The sequence below is a fragment of the Embiotoca jacksoni genome, unplaced genomic scaffold, assembly GCF_022577435.1.
Source record: "Embiotoca jacksoni isolate LCO1_2020_lvr unplaced genomic scaffold, fEmbJac1.0.p SCAF_5, whole genome shotgun sequence".
NCBI lineage: Eukaryota > Metazoa > Chordata > Actinopteri > Embiotocidae > Embiotoca > Embiotoca jacksoni.
Window position 1 is genome coordinate 2,191,584 of NW_027185403.1, and position 20,333 is coordinate 2,211,916.

Consider the following 20,333-nt stretch of genomic DNA (forward strand, 5'->3'; position numbering starts at 1 on the left):
TTTTAATTGAAATGCATTCCTTTTATACAATCTGTCAACAGAGTAGACAATATTTGCTGCGCAAGCATTTTTCTCACTTTGCAGCATTTCTTCTACTTCTACTTTCAAACTGGTGAAGTTGCTTTTTCTTAATTTTCTTAAGTCTGCCTGTTTTCCTGTATTTGTTTAAGTCGCTGTGCATTGAGCTTTTAGGGCCACCTACATTCATCTTTGACTTTTACAAAGTCAAAACCTTCACAAGGCTGGACAAATTATAAAACCCTAAAGAGCTTTCAACCCATTGAATCCCAGCGGACACAGATGTGCCCGCGTGTTTGTGGAAGCTCTAAACCTATTGTTGCTGTTGTTGTTGTTGTTGTTGTTGTTGTTGTTGTTGTATTTAGGCTAGACATTTTACTTTTAAATGAAAAAAAAAGAGTGTCTTGATTAAAACATATCAATGTCATGTGACCAGTGTGACAGGTTACAGGATCAGATCAGTTCACTTCCTGCTTATCCTCCCCAGACTTCTACAAAAGTAAGTAAAACATCTTAATTACCACTTAGAACTATCATATGTTGTACATGTATTCTACTACTGATATATTTTGAGAATTATACTCCTGCATAGCGGCTGTATGTGTTGTGTTCATAACAGGTGTACATTTATTTTGTGACCAGTGTAAAACCAAATATTTCACCTACAATTAAAAAAAAAACGTAAAAAGGTCTTAAAGTCTGTAATTTAGGAGTTGTAAGAAGTATAATGAATATACACAACATTTAAGGAAAAGTTAAGACTGGTTAATTTGCGACTACCACTTTTAATTTGAAACGACTAAATACGTCACGGCGTTCGGCCGACCAATGGGGACTTAATTACCGTGTCACGTGTCATTTGGCGGACTTCAGGTGCTCCTTGAGGTGGGTCTGTAACAAACATTTACATTTATGGGGCTCAGGTGTTGCGGTTCAGCCGAAAAAACAGACCTGTGAGGGGTTTTTTTTTACGCAGACGGAGACGCTTTTATCGCGTTTTTTTTTTTAGAGCCCGACGTTGCAGAAGACGTGTTTTTTTTTTTTTTTTTTTTGGTGAGTAAAGTTGTTTTAAATCCAATTGGCTACTTTTGTTTTGCACCTTATTGTCACTCCTGGAGTTTGGGGGAAAACCTTTCACCTGAATGCGCTTGATGCCCATTAACGTTCTCACTTATATGCGGGGAAAATACGTAAAATGTGTGTTGTTTTTTTTCTTTCTGTCGAAAAAGGACGGCGATGCCGGGATCTGAATTGAGAAAGATCTGCAAATGCCAACGTAAAACCCAATTTAGAGCATCGTGGGAATCCGCCGAGTCTTCAGGAATTCTCCACAAGTCCGCTGCCTCTACTGGGTCTGAGGTGAGTGATGGGTGTCATCAAACTGTCAAGTGTTTCAGACATCCATAATGATCATCTAGAAAACAGCCCTTAAACAAAAAAAAACAAAAAAAAATGAATGCAGGGTTATTCAGGTCTATTTCCATACTGTAGTTATCTGGTTGTCAATGCCTTTTATAAGGAGGTGATAAAGGAAAGGGATTCAAGTCGGGGTTGTGACGCACCGGTGACCTAATCATCAACGCAGTTGCAGACCTTGATGTTTGAAGCTGTAATTGGCATGCAGCCTTGTCGACAGACAAGCTGCAGTTACATAAGTGTGAATGTTGGCGGAGTTGCTGCGGTAGTTATGTGGCTGCTTGTGTCTACAATAGAAATATTCTCGGGTGGCTGTTGCAAGTTATGGTCATATCTTCAGATGATTCTCAACCACGTTCATCAATACTGAATCCTGTAGTTTTGTTTTGATGGGGGGGGAAAAAAAAAAAAAAGAGGGCTGGAAAGGATCCCCAATTTATTGTTATTTAGCTCTTAGCCTTTTGGGAAAACAGCTTGAGCAGTGGAAATAGTCCCCCCCCCCCAGTCAAGGTTTTTGTGCCCTGAATCGCAATCGGAGTCTTTTGATATTGAATATCTGCCAATACCGAGTCCTGAAGTATTGAACACGGTATTGTTGCTAATCCCTCTCAATCGCTTGCCTTCCATTAGAGGCTGCTGTGCTTTATTCAATTTTAAAATATTTACACAGTGCACTCATTTGAGCTGCTTGTGTGCCATACGTCAGACTGCATTTCTGCATCCTGCCACAAACTGCGCTGTCCATTTTATGACAGCTGTGCAACAGTTGATGTAAAAACTATAAATAGGGGCTGAAGAATAGCTGCCATCGGTTAAAGAATACCTTCACTGGCTCTGATACAGATTTTTTTTTTTTTTTTTTTTTTTTTACATTGATTCAGTACATCCCTGATGAATACAATTTTTTTTTAGGATGTCTTTTGTCCTCTTTTTTAAAAAATGTTTTCCCAATTGTGTTGTAGTATTACGGAGGGCAACCATATTAAAAAAAAAATATATATATATATATATATAAAACAAATTTGCTAAACCCTCTGATTGGCTTAGGACCCTAACTGCTGTTGGTTGTCTTTTGATTATACATATTAAAGCTGAGATTCTAGTCGAAACGGAGAAGGAACTGGATACACCGGTCGTATAACTTTGGTAGCCTTTTTGAGAAGTTGATGAAGAGCGCCAAGTTGCAGTGGCAAATGGCTTGTAGTGGCTGGCTGTTTGGACCCGGGGGGGGGGGGGTCTGGACTGTGGGAAGTTGGCTTGGAAACTGTACTACCTCGATAATGAGATTCAGGAAAGTCCGTGCTGTTACCTCAGCCAGAGGGCTTACCCGGGCTTATCTGCAAGCTGACACACACACACACACACACACACACACACACACACACACACACACACACACACACACACAGACAGAGGTGTTTTAGTATAGACACTTGCTTTTCACACTGAACACTTGTGACGAATATCGAACGCTGCTGCCACTTTTAGAACATTCATCACATTTTTTGTTGAGTAAGTGACAATTTCAGCCGCACACTGTACCATCTGGTAGCGGTAAAGCCCTCTACACCCTTCATGAGCAGAAGGAAGGTGACGTATAGGTGTTCCTTATCTCGCGCTCTCTCTCTCTCTCTCTCTTTTTTTTTTTTTTTAAATTTGAGTAATGTGGCCTGGACAAAGCAATTTAATTTTGTCAAAATCTATCATCTCACCTGTCAAGTGTCAGGCTAGCCATGTCAAAACATATGACATTTCATTTCAGTCATTAACTGTCAGCCATGACGGTGGCTAACAAGTGAAATCACCTCTTGTGTCATTGAACACTCAAAATAGAAATATTTGGCTTGGAATTAAAATTAAATTTGAAATGAAAGCCCTCTGTGGATAAAACATTAAACAAAATGAATATTGTAGAAGGATATACAGGGTCCACGAGTCAGAGACCACGAAGGAGGATTTTTTTTTTTTTCTTTTTTGCGTGCGTTTTAAATTGAAAGAATAATATGTCAAATAATAATGTCAGGCTGTCTTTGGTCGGACAGCATGCCCTCGTGGTGGGGGGCTGCGGTCATGGGCATTTCAGCAAATCACAAAACCCGTCATGTCTCTTGAAAAAAAAAAGACATAATTTTGCCAGTTGGCTCAACGGGCCAGTGACTGTCCAATAAACTTTCGCTGCATGAACTTTTACTGGCCCCAGGGCCATCCGGTCATCGTTTCTGTCCGACCCTGCTTTTTGAAATGCTGTTATGTCAAAGTCGACGTTATTGTCAATTCACCATATGCACAAGACATAGCAGGACTTCAATGATAATACCATTTTTGTTTATATTAATGGTACAAAAACAATTGTGATGAACAATTTGATTTTCTTTTCATTTTATGCCACCATTAAAGTATGAGCCTAATCATAGTTTAATACCACACACACCCCATGAGGAAGAGCCGTTGATTAGCAGTCAACATTGGAATGTAAAAATAGCTCCTTTGACAAACACCCTTTTCCGGCAAAGCTGACAAAATCACCTCGTCTAAATTATTGAGCTCTCCTTCTGTATTTGGCTTAAAACTAACATGTGTCCACAGTGGTACTTGTTTGGCTTTGCAACTAATCCACAATGTTTATACCAATAGAAGCGCATAAAAAAAACCATGTTGGTTGAATATTAGAAGTTAAGCGCCTCGAGGTAAACAGTTGGTAGAGCAAATTCTCCACCCGCCATTTAACCGTAGCAGGAAAAAGGTGGCGCAATTACATAATGTCACTGAAGGAGCGGCAGACAAACCTCAAATGGAAAATGAAGCGGAAACGTGATGGTCATATGACTTCTCCGTTTGGGTAATTCAGCTTTCATACAGGCGACCACAAACAATTCTAATGTTTATGCCAAAGGATTGTGGTCAGCTCAAAAAAAAACAACAACAAAAAAAAAAAATCACGCAATTATGTTGTAATTGTAACGGGCCTCTATTTATTGTTAATTACATAGGACAGTGTGAAAGTACACAGGAAACAAAGGAAGAGAGAGGGGAATGACATTTGTCTTAAGCCAGAAGAAGCATTCAAGTAGCTGATGTGTGCCTTTCTGTGAGCGAATGTTGACACAGATCATATGCCGTTGGAGTGCATTGCCCTTTGCACACTAGATTTTGAGGAAGGTTAACATAGAAAGAAAATAATGGACTTTGTGGACAATCCCCTGGTGTGATACGTTTGTTTGGTTCCAAAAATTTGACTTTTTTTTTTTTTTTTTTTCTGGGGGAAGAAAAAGCAGAAATGACATTGTTGACATGACTCCCCAGAGAAGACACGTGACGGATGGAATACAGTGGCCAAGTGACTGCCAAAAGCACTTTAACATTTGGCTCGTAGCTTTGGTGACAAGGTGTTGATGAGAAGCGACCTTGCCTCGATAATATCAAGGTCGCCATCCTCTTATCAAGACCGTGTTGGGGAAAGAAAAAAAAAAAGAAAAAAGGAACCAACATGCGATCGAGGCACTCTGTGTGTCCTGCAGTTATACACGACTGAGAGGTTAAATTGTCGCGCGGTGTGGGATCCTGACCGGTGAACGGGTGAAGGAGTTGCACGTAGCTGTAAACAGGGGGGGGGGGAAGCAACTGCACTTAGACCGTGAAGTCCAAGTTCAGCAAGGAAATTGCTGGGCTTTATTAATGTTGGCTATTCATAGTAGGTGTGTGAAAGCATACTGTATGCATTGTTGTCATGAATGGTCCCGCTGTAATTACTTGTGGGGAAGTGAGAGTGTGCGCGTGTGTGAGGCTTTTCTGGAAACGTTTCAGAATCGTGTTTGGTTTCCTTTCGTCTTATTTATAATTGTGCTGTACCACTTGTCCGGTAATCACGGCGTATGTACACACAGTCATAGCAGGATTCCTGGCAATTTGTTTAGGTGGCTAATTATACATATATAATTGTACAGCTGCTATTGCACACAAATTGTCCTTGTTTCCATGCGGTGTGCTGCTCTCTTGCTTCGCTATTTTCGTCTTCCTCTTCAGTCACTCTTGACAGTTGGCCAGCATCGACTACTGAAGCGACTCCACTACACACACACACACACACACACACACACACACACACGCACACAAAAAGTTATGACTAAAACAGATATGCAAAACAATGTCAGCTCCGGAGGATAGTTGGTAATCAGGTTATGAAGAAAGGAGATTAGATTGCCTCTTGGCTCAGTGCTCTTTTCCATGCTGCCGCTTCTTCTCTTCATATCTATTTAATTTTACATATTTATCAAGCATTATTTGTTTCTCTGAGGAATATGGGCGGTGAACCTTTCTGTCTGACATGGCTGGAAATGGCACAGCAGTAATTGTCAAAAGCCAGAGCTGGAGAAGTGCATATCTCTGTGTGTGTGTGTGTGTGTGTGTGTGTGTGTGTGTGCGCGTGCGCGTGCGCGTGTGTGTGTGTGTGCGTGTGTGTGTGCGCGCATGGAGGGAAGGGAGAGAGGGAGGGAGGGAGAGACGAAAGGGTGGGGAAGCGCAGTGAAAGGCGGGGAGGGTGCATGTAGGAGGGGAGGGTGAAGGCGAGAGAGAGAGAGAGAGAGAGAGAGGGAGGGCGAGCGAGACGGAGCGGGAGAACGAGCGGCTCGCCTCATACTCTGCTTTCTCAGCATCCGTTCTGGAGAGGAGAGACCTGCGTAACGGGCACATTGGAGAAGGAAAAAGAGGGGCGAAAATCCACTGCCGAGGGAGGATATCGAGGAAAATTACACATAATCAGGGCTCGCCGGGGTCCACCATCACCTTCTTTGAGCTTTTTGTTTTCCCGCGGAGGTGCGTGAAAGTTTCCGTCCAGGGGGGGGACGCCCTCCCCTTGTCGTCGGGGACAGGCAGCGGATGCTGAATTTCATTCCTGAAGGCGGGAGAGCTGCGAGGACCGGCTTGGGTTCACTCGCGGTGGAGCTGGTAGCGCGCACCAGAAAGAGATCCTTCAGTGTCTCTTTCTCTCTGTTGCTCAGCGTCTCGCGCGCATTTTTCCAGTAGAATACCTAACACTATTTCACTGTGCCAAGGTGGAATATCAGCGGGGCAGCAACCCAAAAGATACCGTCCTGAACCGGGGGGGGGGGAAGTAAAGGATTACGTACCGATTCAGCGAAGGACACAAAAAGTAAGTTGTAATCAGAGAAAGGCTTTGAATTGGGTTCTGATTCTTGAGAGACTTGGAGGATTTTTTTTTTTTTTTTTTTTTTTCCTGCCCTTTTTTCTTTTCCCTCTTTGTTGTGGAGCAGCACCAAAGGTTATCTCGCGACGGCTTATCTTGTGGACTATAGGGTACTGGATGGTATTTCAAGGTAAGGAGACATGCGCGGCTTTCTTTTACATTAACGGCACCCTGCGGGGGTTTTTTTTTGAGGGGGGGAAAAAAATTAGAGGGGGGCAGATTAGGGAGCCGAAAAAGCTCAGCGTGAAAGAAACGGTGGAGAGTGGAAAGAGAGGGGGGAGGGTGGAGGGGAGGTGGGGGTATTTGGGGAAGGTGAGTCTTATCTCAGGCTACATTTAATCGATTTCGCACGGTGCAAAGTTGGGGAAAATGTCTTAACAACACAGTAACAAGTCCCAACAGGATTGCTTTTTTATGTTTTGTATTTTTTAATTATTTTTAATTTTTTTTTAAAGGCTATCGTGTGGCTACTCCCCTCTACAGAGATGAATGCACCTATGTGTATCTGCATACTTGTGCATGTGCGTGTTTGCCGAGAGGCGAGATGCCCGTCTGCAAAGCAATTTGTCTTTTTGCCTTCTTGCTACACAGTGGTTTTCACTGGGTGGGAGGGAGGAAGGGAGGAAGGGAGGGGGGCGCTGCTTTTGGAAAAGGGGGCATAATTGCGGCAGTTGTTTGTCCTCGTCTTTCGCAAAGGCCGGCGCAGGGAATTACTTTTTGTACAGTAGCCACATTTTATCCATAATGGTTACATCTCTGCATTGTAAAGGCTGCCTCGACCTCCCTTTTTTTTTTTCTTTTTTTTTTTTTTTTTTTATCTCTGCGCTCACACACAAGTGATTGTGTCCAGCGTTACACTATCTCAAGACGCCCTACATTTTACCATCACCTTCAGTTTCTATGTATACCTATGTTTGTCGGTTCGATTCCGGTTCAGCAATGCATCTCTTTCAAGGTCTTTTTTATCCTTTGGGTTTTTTTTTTTTTTTTTTAATGCTTGCTCTCTCTCTCTCTCTCTCTCTCTCTCTCTCTCTCTCTCTCTCTCTCTGAAGGAGAAAGTGATGATAAAGTGATTTCTTTTCTTCTTTTTTTTTTTTACTTGCTAAATTTCTTTTCAGATGCAAATTAACACTCTTTCCATGAGACCGTGTGCAGACTACACTATTGTGTTCTTCTATTTTTTTTTTTTTTTTTGAGGGGGAAGGGGGGGTGGTGGTGTATCTGCTGCCCTCCTGATCAATACCAGACAAGTGCAATGTTCCCACCTCTTGTAAGGCAACAGTTGAAATATTTATTGCATGAGCATTCGGTCGGTGCCCTAAAATATAAAAAAAAATAATTGAATAATGAATAGCCTGTCTGAGCTGTCACGGCCCGGCTTCTGGCCCAAGCAGACGATTATAATGCCACCTCCTCACGTAACGTGCAAATACAGTGACCATTAAATGCCTTTGCCTCTGGATGTGAACATTTCAAAAGAAGTGTGTCTACTCTTTCAAAACATCCACTGGGGGGAAGTGGAGCCTGATGGGAAGTTGATGACAGATCCTGCGTGTCTGACGTTGACCGTCTATATTGGCTCAAATCGCCAATTGTTCCCCCTGAATATATAGCTTGATTGCAAGAAGCTGCTGTGCACAAACGATCCATTTGAAATCCCATTTAGCATTCATAGTGTGTGTTTTTGCATCCCTCTTGAAAGAGATGCAAACCTGTTATGTTCTGCCTGCTCTATTCATTTAATCCAGCGCTCTACATCTACACTGTCTGTATGTTAAATACGTGTGTGTGTGCGCACACAAGAATGAAAGGGAGGTTCTGAGTGTATCTGGTATCTGCGTGGGTGTGTATTTGTCCAGAGCTCTGAGCTTCATCCCTTTTGATGTTTTATTGAGTGTTAACCATGGTAGGGCTGACGCATTCCCTCTGATGTGGAGTGGCATGGTTAAAGGAAAGCACTAAGACAGACTTTTGCTCTTCCTTGTATTTCCTTTAACTGTGAATTAGCAATGCTGTGTCTGCCTCTTTCAGCTCTTTTGGCTTTTGGTAAATGATTTGGTTCAGGCGCCGTAGCCATGCGAAACTGCGCATCTGTGCTTGTATGCATCTCTGAAGGGGGGTACTATACGTGCCTTGTAATGCATGCGTGTGCTCGGGTGAGAGTGGTGCTCGTGAATCTGTAATCCTCTCCTCTCCGTGTTAAAAGGGATACGCGGTGTGTTTTTCTCCCATTTCTGATGTCAGCAAAGGAGTCAAAGACTAGGCCCTCCATTTCCAGTGTTATTATGCCTCCTCTGACTCACAGGATGGGCAGGACAGAGGGAAGGAGCACTCTTCTACCTCGTCATTATCCAGTGCTGCTGACAGCATGTTCACATGGCATAGAAATTTCAGGAAGCGACTTTGATGGCAAACCCCCCCCCCCCCCCCCCCCCCCCCCCCCAAAAAAAAAAAAAAAAAAAATATATATATATATATGCTGGGGTTTTGATTTATTTCTCTGAGTTTATATCGGTAGGCAGGCAGCTGAAATCTGACACACCTGCTTTCAAATATGATAAATCATTTGCAATCATGTTTTCCCTTTTGCTGTGGAATCGGCAAACTATCAGTCATATTATTTAATATCATAGAATTTCCAAATCAGGCTGAATATCAGTTTTTGTAAAAAAAAAAAAAAAAAAAAGTATACTGTCTAGTACTATGAAACTTGACATTGTCTAGTGAATATCACTAATCGATGCAGCTTTTTCCAAATATGCCCTCATCATGTGGGTCATCGTGTCGCAGCTCATGGGAAAACAGGAAGTGAAGGCGAAGTATGTTTTCTGGGGTATTCATTGCATTGTTTGTTGGACTTGTGAATGTGAACTGAATGAAGATATCAGTTATGTTAGTGAGGCATCAAATTATCTTGTAGAAACAATTGAGACCGAAATTCATTGTGATTTTTCAGAAAGATATGATATTTGTGGAGTTGGTCTAAACGTCCTTTTCTTGGGAATTACACGTTATGTGCCATCAAGATTTGCAAATGGTTTTATGAAAGTACCATTTGGAGAAAAGAAATGTGACATGGCTGCTCACAAAATGGCATAAATCAAATACATTTATCAATTAGTTTGCATTTCAAAGCTGTAAAAAAATGAAGCCACGATTGTAATAACGATTGGCTTTTGTGCAGTTACATCTTTGCACAGCCATGCTAAGATCAGGTCCAGCTTGTAAAGAGCTTCAAAATGGAGGATAGGCGAATCACTTTAACAATAGATTGTATGATATGTAACGGTTCCTTCAAAATACTCATTTAATTCTGAATGTGATGTTAGAGGACAGATGTATTGCGAGCTTGTGTCGAAAACAAGTCCTGTACCCCGAAGCAGTGTATTTTTAGCCTCTCCATTAGGGACGTGGAAAAAAAAAAAAAAAAATCAATGATCACAGACTGAAACACTGGGTTTCAAATTTAAGTTTTTTTTCTCCCTCCATGACCTTTGGATACAGTTGGGAAAATGTACTTTATAATATCAAATGCAAACTCGGCCAACTAAAGAGTCTAGATATACGAAGCGGTGCGTTTGTTTGTTAATATACGTCATTCATTTGAATTAACCTTAAGTTGTTAGATGATTAATACATTCATGGATTCATTCTTATTAGTAGCAGTGCTTGTTTTTCACCTTTATATCACAGTGTAGCTTCACCGCATTATACATACATTACCGACTAATATGTGTTTAATTGTCGCTGTCAATTAGAAAGACATTAACATACTCATGCTAACTATGACGAGCCGCACATCTGTAGCGTCTCCGCCACCAGCTGGCTGAGACGAGCAGAAGACTTTACTCTGAACGGAGGTCTGGTCAGCTGGAGACCAAGCTGCGAACGGATGCGGCTGATCTGTTGTCAGCCCCCTTTGAATCCCTGATGAGGCGAAACACAATATGCTCGAACAGCTGGGTCATTTGTGGAATATGCTTAGTCATCGTAGTCGACTGGCGCTGAAAGGAGGAAGAAAGGTTTCTGTTTTTAAGAGCATGCTTCACATTAAAGAAATATTTAAAACGGATTAATAGCTTATAATGAATTAACAACCTGCTGCGCTCAACATAATCGTAGGAAAAAGGGCATGAACCACCGCGTTGGACAGTTGTGCCGAGCGCATGGTTGACAACAAGGCCACTCCGTATGTGTGTCTTTCTTTCTTTTATACGTGTCAAAACTGTAACTGAAATAAAACACTGGAAGTACAGCAACCAGAGAGACGCCTGGCGTGTTTTATGTCCAGGCTGTGATGTGCTAAGTGACTGCTGGTGGCACTGTAGCCCTTTTGGGATAGAGTAACCAGAAAGAGGCAGTCTGGGGCCAGAGAGCTGATCTGCGAGGAGCCCCCCCCCTCCCTCCCATCACTGACCTCGCCGTCTGTGTCACTTTGAAGTATGACCTTATGACCTTCCTGGGCGAACTGCCGAGGGCCGGTGCCACCTTTTGGAAAAGTCCCCCTTTTTTTTTTCTTTTTTTTTTTTCTTTTTTGCACGCGTGTCGACAAGGGGCATTAGCAAGGGTCAAAGGTGATGTAACTGGCCAAGAAGAGAGGGCAGACGATGTCGCGCCACGTGTCAGTCGAGATAGCACAAGGGAAAAGGGTGAAAGAAAAATCGTTTTGGACGATTTCTCCTGGGGAAAAAAGAAAAAAAAAAAGACGGATCAAAATGTCCTCAAGCGTTGTCTGCTGCTGAAATGAAGAGACCTCCTATCGTCCCGTGATTCCGTTCAATCTCAAACACAAGTCTTCCTCTAAACATGTTTCCTCTAACCTTATGATTCTGGGAGAGATTAGACGGCGTTGTCGCTACTACAAGCCCAGCCGCTATTAAACGGAACCAAATCACATGTTAGATCAGAGATTCGTTATGGATGAAAACTAAAAGAAAAGAGAAAGGACCATAAAACGGATTCACAGACACGTGTCACTGTTGCGTCGATTTAAATTCCTCCCTTTTGACAGATGTTATCGCACCAGTGCTACATTTTGCCTCTGAAGCTTATTCCCACCAGCCTTTATGCAAATATGCTGACATCCAGATCATTTGTCGGGCTTTTGCATAAACAGTGGATTGCACTCAAGTGCGTTGCATACGTGACGTACCATTACATCCTTGGCTTCAATCTTTTTACGTTGCCTTCTTTCCGGTGTGTAAAGGCCTACATTGTGTCCTTGTGCTGCGCCTGCGTCACGCTGTGCGATCCAGCCAGTAGTCGTCGGTCCTTTGAGCCTCAAACATGCAAACACAATGGCACAAACCGCTAATGTGCAATTACTGACCAGTGTCTTTTTTTCTTTTCAAAGCTAATTAAGAGTCATTAAAAATTCACACAGCAGAATAACCTGCCTATATCCTAACAGCGCGGAAAGATTGATACCGGTTCTTTTTTAGCGACGCCGGAGCCATCCGTTTTTGTTTTTTTGTTTTTGTTGGTTTTGCCTCCATCAGCCACTTTGCAGGATGTCCTTACAGTGACTTTGCCACCTTTATCCTTTTCTAGCAAAAAAAAAAAAAAAAAAATCCCCCCCCCCCCCCCCACACACACACACTCTCCCTCCACCCCAGTTTTCAGCTGGTATTTAGTCTGCTCGCTCTGAAGACGATAACGTGAACGCCGTATCTCTTTTATCGAGGTGTAGAGCTACTCGCGTTTGCATCTCTTTGTTGTGTGCATGGTTTTAAAGCTTGATCTGTAGCCCTATTAAAAGATCGGTTTGATTATCAAAGTAACACTTTAATCAGCATGTCTACTTTTGAAAAAAAAAAAAAAAAAAGTGTGAAATTCAGATAATCATTGATTCATGTAAAGCTATAAAAATGGATTAAACAAAACCACAAGTTCACTCATTTGCTGCTTTTATTAACGGAATAAAAAAAAAAGAAAAAAAGACAGATGATTAAAATAGTATTAGACTGTTTAAATTGTATTCTTGAGAAGTGAGCAGCCAGGCTGTGGCCCAGAAAGGTTAGGTCATTACGCACACTACAATAACGCTTCACAGGAGTGTAGTCCTTTCACTGCAACAATAGTGGAAATGTCAGTACATGGATACATCCTCTGCCTCTGAGGGGACGACGGAGTCTCTAGCAGCACTTGTGCCTCTTACACCGGACAACCTCCCATAACCCCGCTTCTGCCCGGCTATGAAAGGGTCTCAGCAGGACACCGGGCCGGCTCTTGTTAGTGCAGGTCGCTGATCCGCCGTCTCCTTTGGGCTTACAGCTGGTGTCGACCAAAGTACATCTTGGATGTTTGTTAGTTGCTGATACTTTAAGGACTCTGTTGGGAAGAGTCTGAATGCCTAGACGTCTTAAAGTCTGGCTCAGAGCAAAAGACTTGTTCTTTTTTTAATGGAGAATGAAGTGGCTTGTGTTGTAAGATCACACAATGTTGTGCCTGCTCTTGTGGATGAGTTTTCATCTCCTGGTGGGAAAGAGCTCCCTGTAGAAAGTAATATGTTTTATTGTGAAAGCCCAGTTAAAGAGTGAAACAAGGGTGGGAACATAAATAGTGAGAAATAAAAGCAATCCAGAGCGGAGGGTAGATAATTGGTCGCCTTCAGCAGTTCATCATTTCTATAATTTGTGGCCCAGACTTCATGTCAATATTGACAATTCAATCCCTGCAAATGGAAAAGAAAGGCGGCAAGATGACATGAGATAAATTCCTCTGCAGGCACGAAAACATCTCCTATAACTTTACACCTGCGCTGCTTTATTAAGATAGTGACAGTTGGCTGCGATCCAGCGAGTGCAACCAACACCAATTTCACAACGGCATCGCTCCTGAACTCCCATAGACTGCAGTCACCTCCTGCTCTACTTTAGACTCTTACATAAGCATCTAATAAATTAGGAGGAGGCACTGTGATTCAATGTAGCCCTTTTGATTTATTGCATGCTTCTTTTTGATATTTGTAAAATTTCAGATGGCTGTTATTTAGTGGAGAGACTCATTAGGACCTTTTGTCCTGCCGTTGCTCCTGGGCTGAGGAACAAACTGAATAGATAAGAACTCCTCCTCTCCTCTCCTTTCCCGTCCCCCCATGCCTCCCTCTCTCCCTCCCCTCCCTTTATCGCTCCAGCTTGCTCATTTCCTCTTCTCAGCCTGCTCAGTGTGTTACCAGAGGTTTGACTGTCAAGTGGAAAGCTCGAGACATTTCAGAGTCTTTCAGGGAGGCGATAGAGGTTCTGATGGCAGCACGTAATCTTCTGCCTGCTGTGGTCTTACACTCGTTCGTCTTTCGGTTACAGAGGGATGCTGTCTGATGATTCAGTTGCTTGTCTGGAGAAAATGTGGGCTATTGTGTGTGCGAGACTACGCGTTTGCTGGTTCATGCACCGTTGGCGGACAGGAGGAGAGAAAGTAAGTTCTGCGTGGACTGGTCGTAGTTCAGGACTTGACTGAACGTCTCTCTGATGTGGTTGTAAATGAATAACGTGAAAACCTTCCTTCCGTTAAATTATACATGTTTTGTTTTACTTCATGAGTGGTTGTATGAGTTTAAGTGGGGATTAAACTGAAATCATACTAATTAAACTGATTATCTGGTGACTCTCTTTAGATGAATCGATGTTCTTACTACCCCATCATTTAAAGTGTTACTATAAATCCTTATGAAGTAGATAACAAGGAATTATTAAATTTTTGACTTTCCAGATTACCACTTTATCCACCAATTTGAATAAGCTGGTTCATGATATGATTGTGAATACAACCATACCGAGGCATGGGTATCGAACTACAAGACTTTTATGGCACTGACCGAATTGCTATCGAAAACATTTTATTTAAACTTTTATGATGCACAATTTTTGCTATGTTTATACAGAACCAAATCTCATCAGCATCAGTGAGCCACGCCATTTACCATTCATAGCCTCTACTTGGATTTTTACTGAGGTGAATCTTAAATTACAACATCTTATTCCAGTCTTTAAAAAAAATAAAATAAAAATTGGGGCACATACTTGTCTGAGTTGTGTGCACTACAGTATTTACAGGCTTCTTTGTGTGCAGCCAGCTCGTTAGCATCAACTAAAAGCTCGTGAGGCGTTTAGGAGACATTAGTAAGTTGTCGCGTGCAGTGATAACTCTAACATGTGTTACACTCTCTCCCTCTAAACTGCATGGAAGCTAAAGATTTGTAACTGGTATGGGTATCAGAAATGTAATGAATGATACTCAGCCCTACCCATAGCATCTACCAGATTAAGAGACCTTTTGTAGTTATAGCCATAGCAACGATGTAATTGATGTGAAATGAGAGCCAAATGAATTGTTTACTCTCACTGAAATTTACGATCTTTAATTACTGTATGACATTCTCTGTGAAATCACTGCCTGCCCACTGTGGGGCTTTTTTTTTTTTAACAGTGATTCATCGGATTGAAGACGTCCCTTCACTCTGATATTTGTGCGTTTTGTTGACATTAGGAAAGCAATTCTGTGTGTCATCTGTCAGATTTGTACCGACAGATTGTAAACAGTCTTTTTAATTTCTCATTTTAATTAAACAATTAAGCAAAACGGGCATTAGAATTCGGAAGCTCTGCCGCGGTTTATATTTTTTAAGTTGTAACGTGAAGTCAGAAAGGCTTTTTCAAATATTTTGAGACGGCATAACATGAAATGCGATACGGAACTCTGTTTATGGAACATGGTGGAACATCCAGCACTGCCCAGGTGAGGGAGCTTTATAACTATATACTGAAAATATCGGTATGCCCTTACAGTGCTGTATGCCACACTGTCTGAAGGTCTCCAGCAAATGGCAGTTGTGGACTGAATCATGCACGTTCAAACATACAGGCTACAGGGGAATAAATGACATCACATGCCTTCTTTACGAATAAAATGGTAGACGACTGCACTGCAACAACCAGCCCTCTCCTGCCACCCTTCCTTGTGCGCGCGCAACGCATGACGGAGATTAAACGCACACGTCTTGAGAACTACTCGACGCACAGAGTGAGTTCGGCTCGCCCGACGCGTTAGATAACGCACGGACTGCTGTTTGATAAGCTGGGAATTAAACCTCCAAATTTAAACACTGACCTTTTACTTCCAGCTATCCAAGAGCCACTGCTATTGTCAGCATGTGTAATTCCTAGCCTTGGATGCCGGCATGCTCGCTGTGAATTATAAATCAATGAGCATGTATTAGTGTAAAATCCTCCAGCACTTGGGGCTTTGCTTGCGACGGAGGAAGGAATAGGAGGGAAACGGGGACACCTGAGGGAATGTCAGGCTGCCCGACTCTGGGTCTGCTGGTCGCAGCCTGCAGTTCACACACACACACACACACACACACGGAGGGGGGAAGGGGGGAAGGAGGGGGAGGTTATATAGCGCCGGACATTGTATGTGTTTCTTTCTGTGCGAGTTAGCTTTCTTTTAGCTTTGGGGAGTTTCAGGAATAGTTACAGCCGACATAGTGATGAGTACAGATATTGTTGCATGATACATAATGTAGACTACAAGTCCACATGGTTTTGTATATGTTTATGTAACACAACCATTGCCAGTTGAAAACTGGGATGGGCAATTTCCAGCAAAGATACTGTTCAAGATTGGCTGACAACTCGTTAACGGTCATTCGAAGACGACGCGCACGCACACTAAACTGCTTTTACCTCCATATGCTGGTGGTAAGCATCTGGTGAAAACAAAGAAAACCAGACGAAACCATAAACTATTGAAAGTTTTAATTTTGTTTAATTTTTTTATGATTATTTGAAAATTAAAAAAAATCACGTCCCGAGTTGATCATGTCCGTATTTGACTCAAAAAGTGATTCCCAATGGTTTACAAAGCGATACCATGATAACACAATAGAATCAAATTTGATGCGTAGCAACAGAGACGCTGCCTCTGCCAAGAAAAGGGGGAGAAAAAAAAAAAGGCTGTTTAACATCGAGTTTGTCTTCGATCGACTATTTAATCAGCCAGCGTGAGAATTGTTTGTTGAAAAAGTCTTTGGTGTGGATATGACCCACACTTTTAGGTCCTTGAGCCACAATATTACTTTTAAACATGTCTTTCTTTGTTACAACAGAGGGAGGAGACGGTGTTGGAGTTACAGTAAGTGGAGACTCTGAACAAATAAAACTCAGTTAATTAATGGACTACAAAATAGTAATTGTTCAGTTATGAAAATCAACTTTTACTATCAGCAATATACTGTAAAAAAAAATAATAATTCTGCAGTAAACTATGTTGGCATTTAGCGCACATGAAGTGGCTTATTTAAGACGTAAACCCTGAAGGACTCGCACAACACGCAAACACATACTAAATCACAGACACACACTGAAATTTGAATAATTTAGTTGCCATGAACATATTAAAATCCATTATTTCCAAAAGCACTCAACAGGAAGTAATGGGATTATTGTACATGACTGCATCAGGAAGCCTGTTCAACATGTTTGTGTTGCTCAAGAGGAAGAAAAGCGCATGTCTTATTTCAGCTAATTAGCAACTTACTTCATGAACCCAGACACTCACCTTTTTCAGTTCATATGGATACGTTGTGAAAGCAGGACGACATAAACGTTCCACATGAGGTAAGCTGGGCAGATTGCACAGTCGATGAACACATTTTTGCCCTGCAGGACGAACAAGAAATGGCTTTAACTGCTCACTCCAGGGGCATATGATTGACTCATTGAGGTTTGCGAGGTTGTTAAAAGAACTTTCTTTGCCCACAGTAATGATGACACGGCACCTTATGTACAGTGAAATCGAGAAGAACATTATCCTGACCATTACTCTCGTGTTCGGAGATGAAAGCCTGCTATCGTTGTTTTGTGGCCACCGCCTTAGGTCCTCGGGGTTACCCGTATTGCACCCGGAGGCCCCTCTTCCCTCTCTTCCGGTGCGACACCCATCTTATCCCATTACGGTTTGCGACTCGGTATTGTCGAGAGAGGGGGGGGGGGTAGTGAAAAAAAAACACATAAATAATGTATTCCTCGGGTGTATCCACCCCCAGATCAACGGCAATACAAAGACCATCTACAAAGACGGTTGGCTCAAGGCCATATTTGATCACTTCCACTGCGCACGATCACTGTTCCCTTTTTTGCCAGCCCGCTGAGACTCAATTATTTCCAAGTGTTTGTAAGCTATTGTTGAAAGAACACGAAGTGAATGTTTAAAGTTGGTGAGGGGAGGAAAAATCTTTGATGAGACATGAAAACAGCAGATGGAGGGTAATAGTGAACTGTTAAACACAGAGAGGGGGAGGGGGGGGAGAGAGGAAGAGAGAGAGGGGGGGGGGGGGGGGGGGAGAGAAAAAAAATGATGTGATGCTACTGCCGATTCCTCATTGGGATTCTGAAAGAGAGTTGTATGCATGACTGTAGGCCCGGTTTCTGCTGTGTTCATACAATATGACAGAGGAACAGCACAAATTACAGAGCACTTGATCATTTGAAAGTAACTGATAGAGCGGGTCACAGCATTTAACCTATCAGTCGGAAATGGAGTCGGAACTGGCAACTCCGAAGGAGTCTCCTACCCGAAGAGGATATGAACCGCTTTTGGCAAGCTAATCTAAAGCATTGTTCAGTGATGGTTCCGGAGGTGAACCCGAAGCTATGTCTCTGCTTTTACCAATGAAGTTCAAACATTTCCAAATGGTCCACAAGGTGTCCGAGGACATTAATGAACACACTGAAGAAGTTGATGCCACTTTATGGTCCAACGAACAACTGACAGCAAACTTCTTACCACAGAAGCACAGATTTATTTTGCCCGTCATATCCCTCACTGGGCTTTTTCCTCAATAACCCAGATGGCTGGGCTCAAAGCCCAAGATTTCCACCATAGAGGGAACAAAAATAAATATATATATATATTTTTTTTCTTCTTCATTTTCTACAGAGCAAAATCTGAAAACTCCTTCAGCAATAATTGATGGTACATCCGATTGGGATTGCACCGCCACTCTGACTGTGCAACGGATAATGAGTCTTTGTGTGAAGGGCAAAGCGCACTAAAATTAGATCAAAGGTCTGCACTCCATAGGCATCAAACGGTGGGCATAAGCCATGCTCCTGCACGGGTTAGTGCCATGCCTACTCGGTTACTCCGATATCATACCATTGGTAATGACGGGGTCTTCTTAAGGAGACGTCTTTTGATTTGCAGGAAACAGGCGAGCATATCTCCAATTCAATTTACAGTCTAATTTACATTCCAGACACTATATTTGAAGGATTAAAACCTCGTAGCTAATCGGCAAACTGTTACGGCGTTACTCCGCAAACATCGATCAGTCTTTGTCCGGTGGCACCAGACAAACACTCCACCTGCTACGAGCCGTCTTTGTCACAGCTTGTTGTTTTTATCTTTAATGTTGTGACAAGCTTGTGCTGACACAATGAACGATGTTTTTGTTTTTTTTAAGCAAAGTGAAAAGTGCAGTGATTTTTGTGTAGAGAATAAGCAGGGTATCATAGCACCTCGACCATGGAGCCCAGTTCTGTACAAAATGAGTTATTGATGCTAAAATATAAATATATATGTTTTACCTTAAAAATTTAAGGCCTTTGCTCTCCTATTGCATCGTCTCATATCTTTAATTTAAAAGATTCTATGTTACAATTTTTACTTTTTGCCAGATGATAGTTATGAAATGAGAGAACAGCGGGCATCTTTGTGTGGCGTATTAAAATATTAGAACGCGGAACAGTGCGATGATTTGTTGTTCCAACAAAGTACAGCGTTGTTTGGAAGTGCCGACTACTGTGAAAATATACTTTTTTTGTTTTATGACTTTGGTCTATCACCCACACGACTTCGCTATGAAACACTGACGAAACAATCTCTGCAAATGAGGCACATATTGTCAGTTGATAAGCGCGAGGCTGGCTCCCATCACCAGGAATTTAATTAGAAAAAGTCTGTGACGTTGGCAGGAGCATCTCCTCTCGTCACTGCCGTCTGATTAGTTGGAGTAAACACCTTTTAGTAATGGAGTCAACCTTTCATCAAGTTGAATTGGCAGCGTGTCATGGGATCCGCGCTCACCGCCCGCCTTATTGTGGGGTCGGCGTCTTTTAATCTTCCTAAAATGGAGAAATGTGGATTGATGAGAATTAAGAGGCGATGATGTGATTTGCCTTCTGGTCAAGCCAAACTGCGAATGGAACCGAAAGGATGATTTCTTGTTGACATTGAGCTCGGGTAACCTTGTGTGTACTACTTTGATGAGAGAGGGGGTTCGCTTTCATTAGTTATTAAGTAGGTCGCTGTCAATGCAGGAACAAGATACAGCGAACTATATGTCTACTAGCAGGAGGTACGTCTGGGAGACGCGGCTTGGCCTCGGATGTAGAACACCAGTTTTACAGTATATTGTATATTAAACATGAATCTGCACCAGTGTTATTACCTTACTTTGATTTATTATTGGTGTTTTGTGCCTCTGCTGCTGGCGCCAACATTAAGACACACTAAAGATTTCATGTTTGGTTTTATAGGTTGCTTGTTGTCTATATTTTTGTGTGTAGGCCAGACTCTGAAATCTTGTTTTTTAGGCAAAATATTGTTCCCATAACATGCATGCAAGTAAAACTCCTTAGATAAGAGTCAGCAGCAGCAGAGTTTTTGTGTTAACTACCATGTTTGTGCAGAT

General features: G+C 42.2%; 1 protein-coding gene across 4 annotated transcripts in view; it reads left to right on the forward strand.

Moving 5' to 3' along the window:
* The first annotated feature begins 6,054 nt into the window (after positions 1-6,054).
* The window catches only part of lingo2 (leucine rich repeat and Ig domain containing 2), a 200,557-nt gene continuing 186,278 nt past the window's right edge, over positions 6,055-20,333 (forward strand). For 3 of the 4 annotated variants that reach the window (XM_069171240.1, XM_069171242.1, XM_069171239.1), the window contains exon 1: positions 6,055-6,767. The gene's annotated coding sequence lies outside the window, so the exon portion shown is untranslated. The remainder of the gene's footprint in view (positions 6,768-20,333) is intronic. The other variant, XM_069171241.1, reaches the window with a different exon arrangement.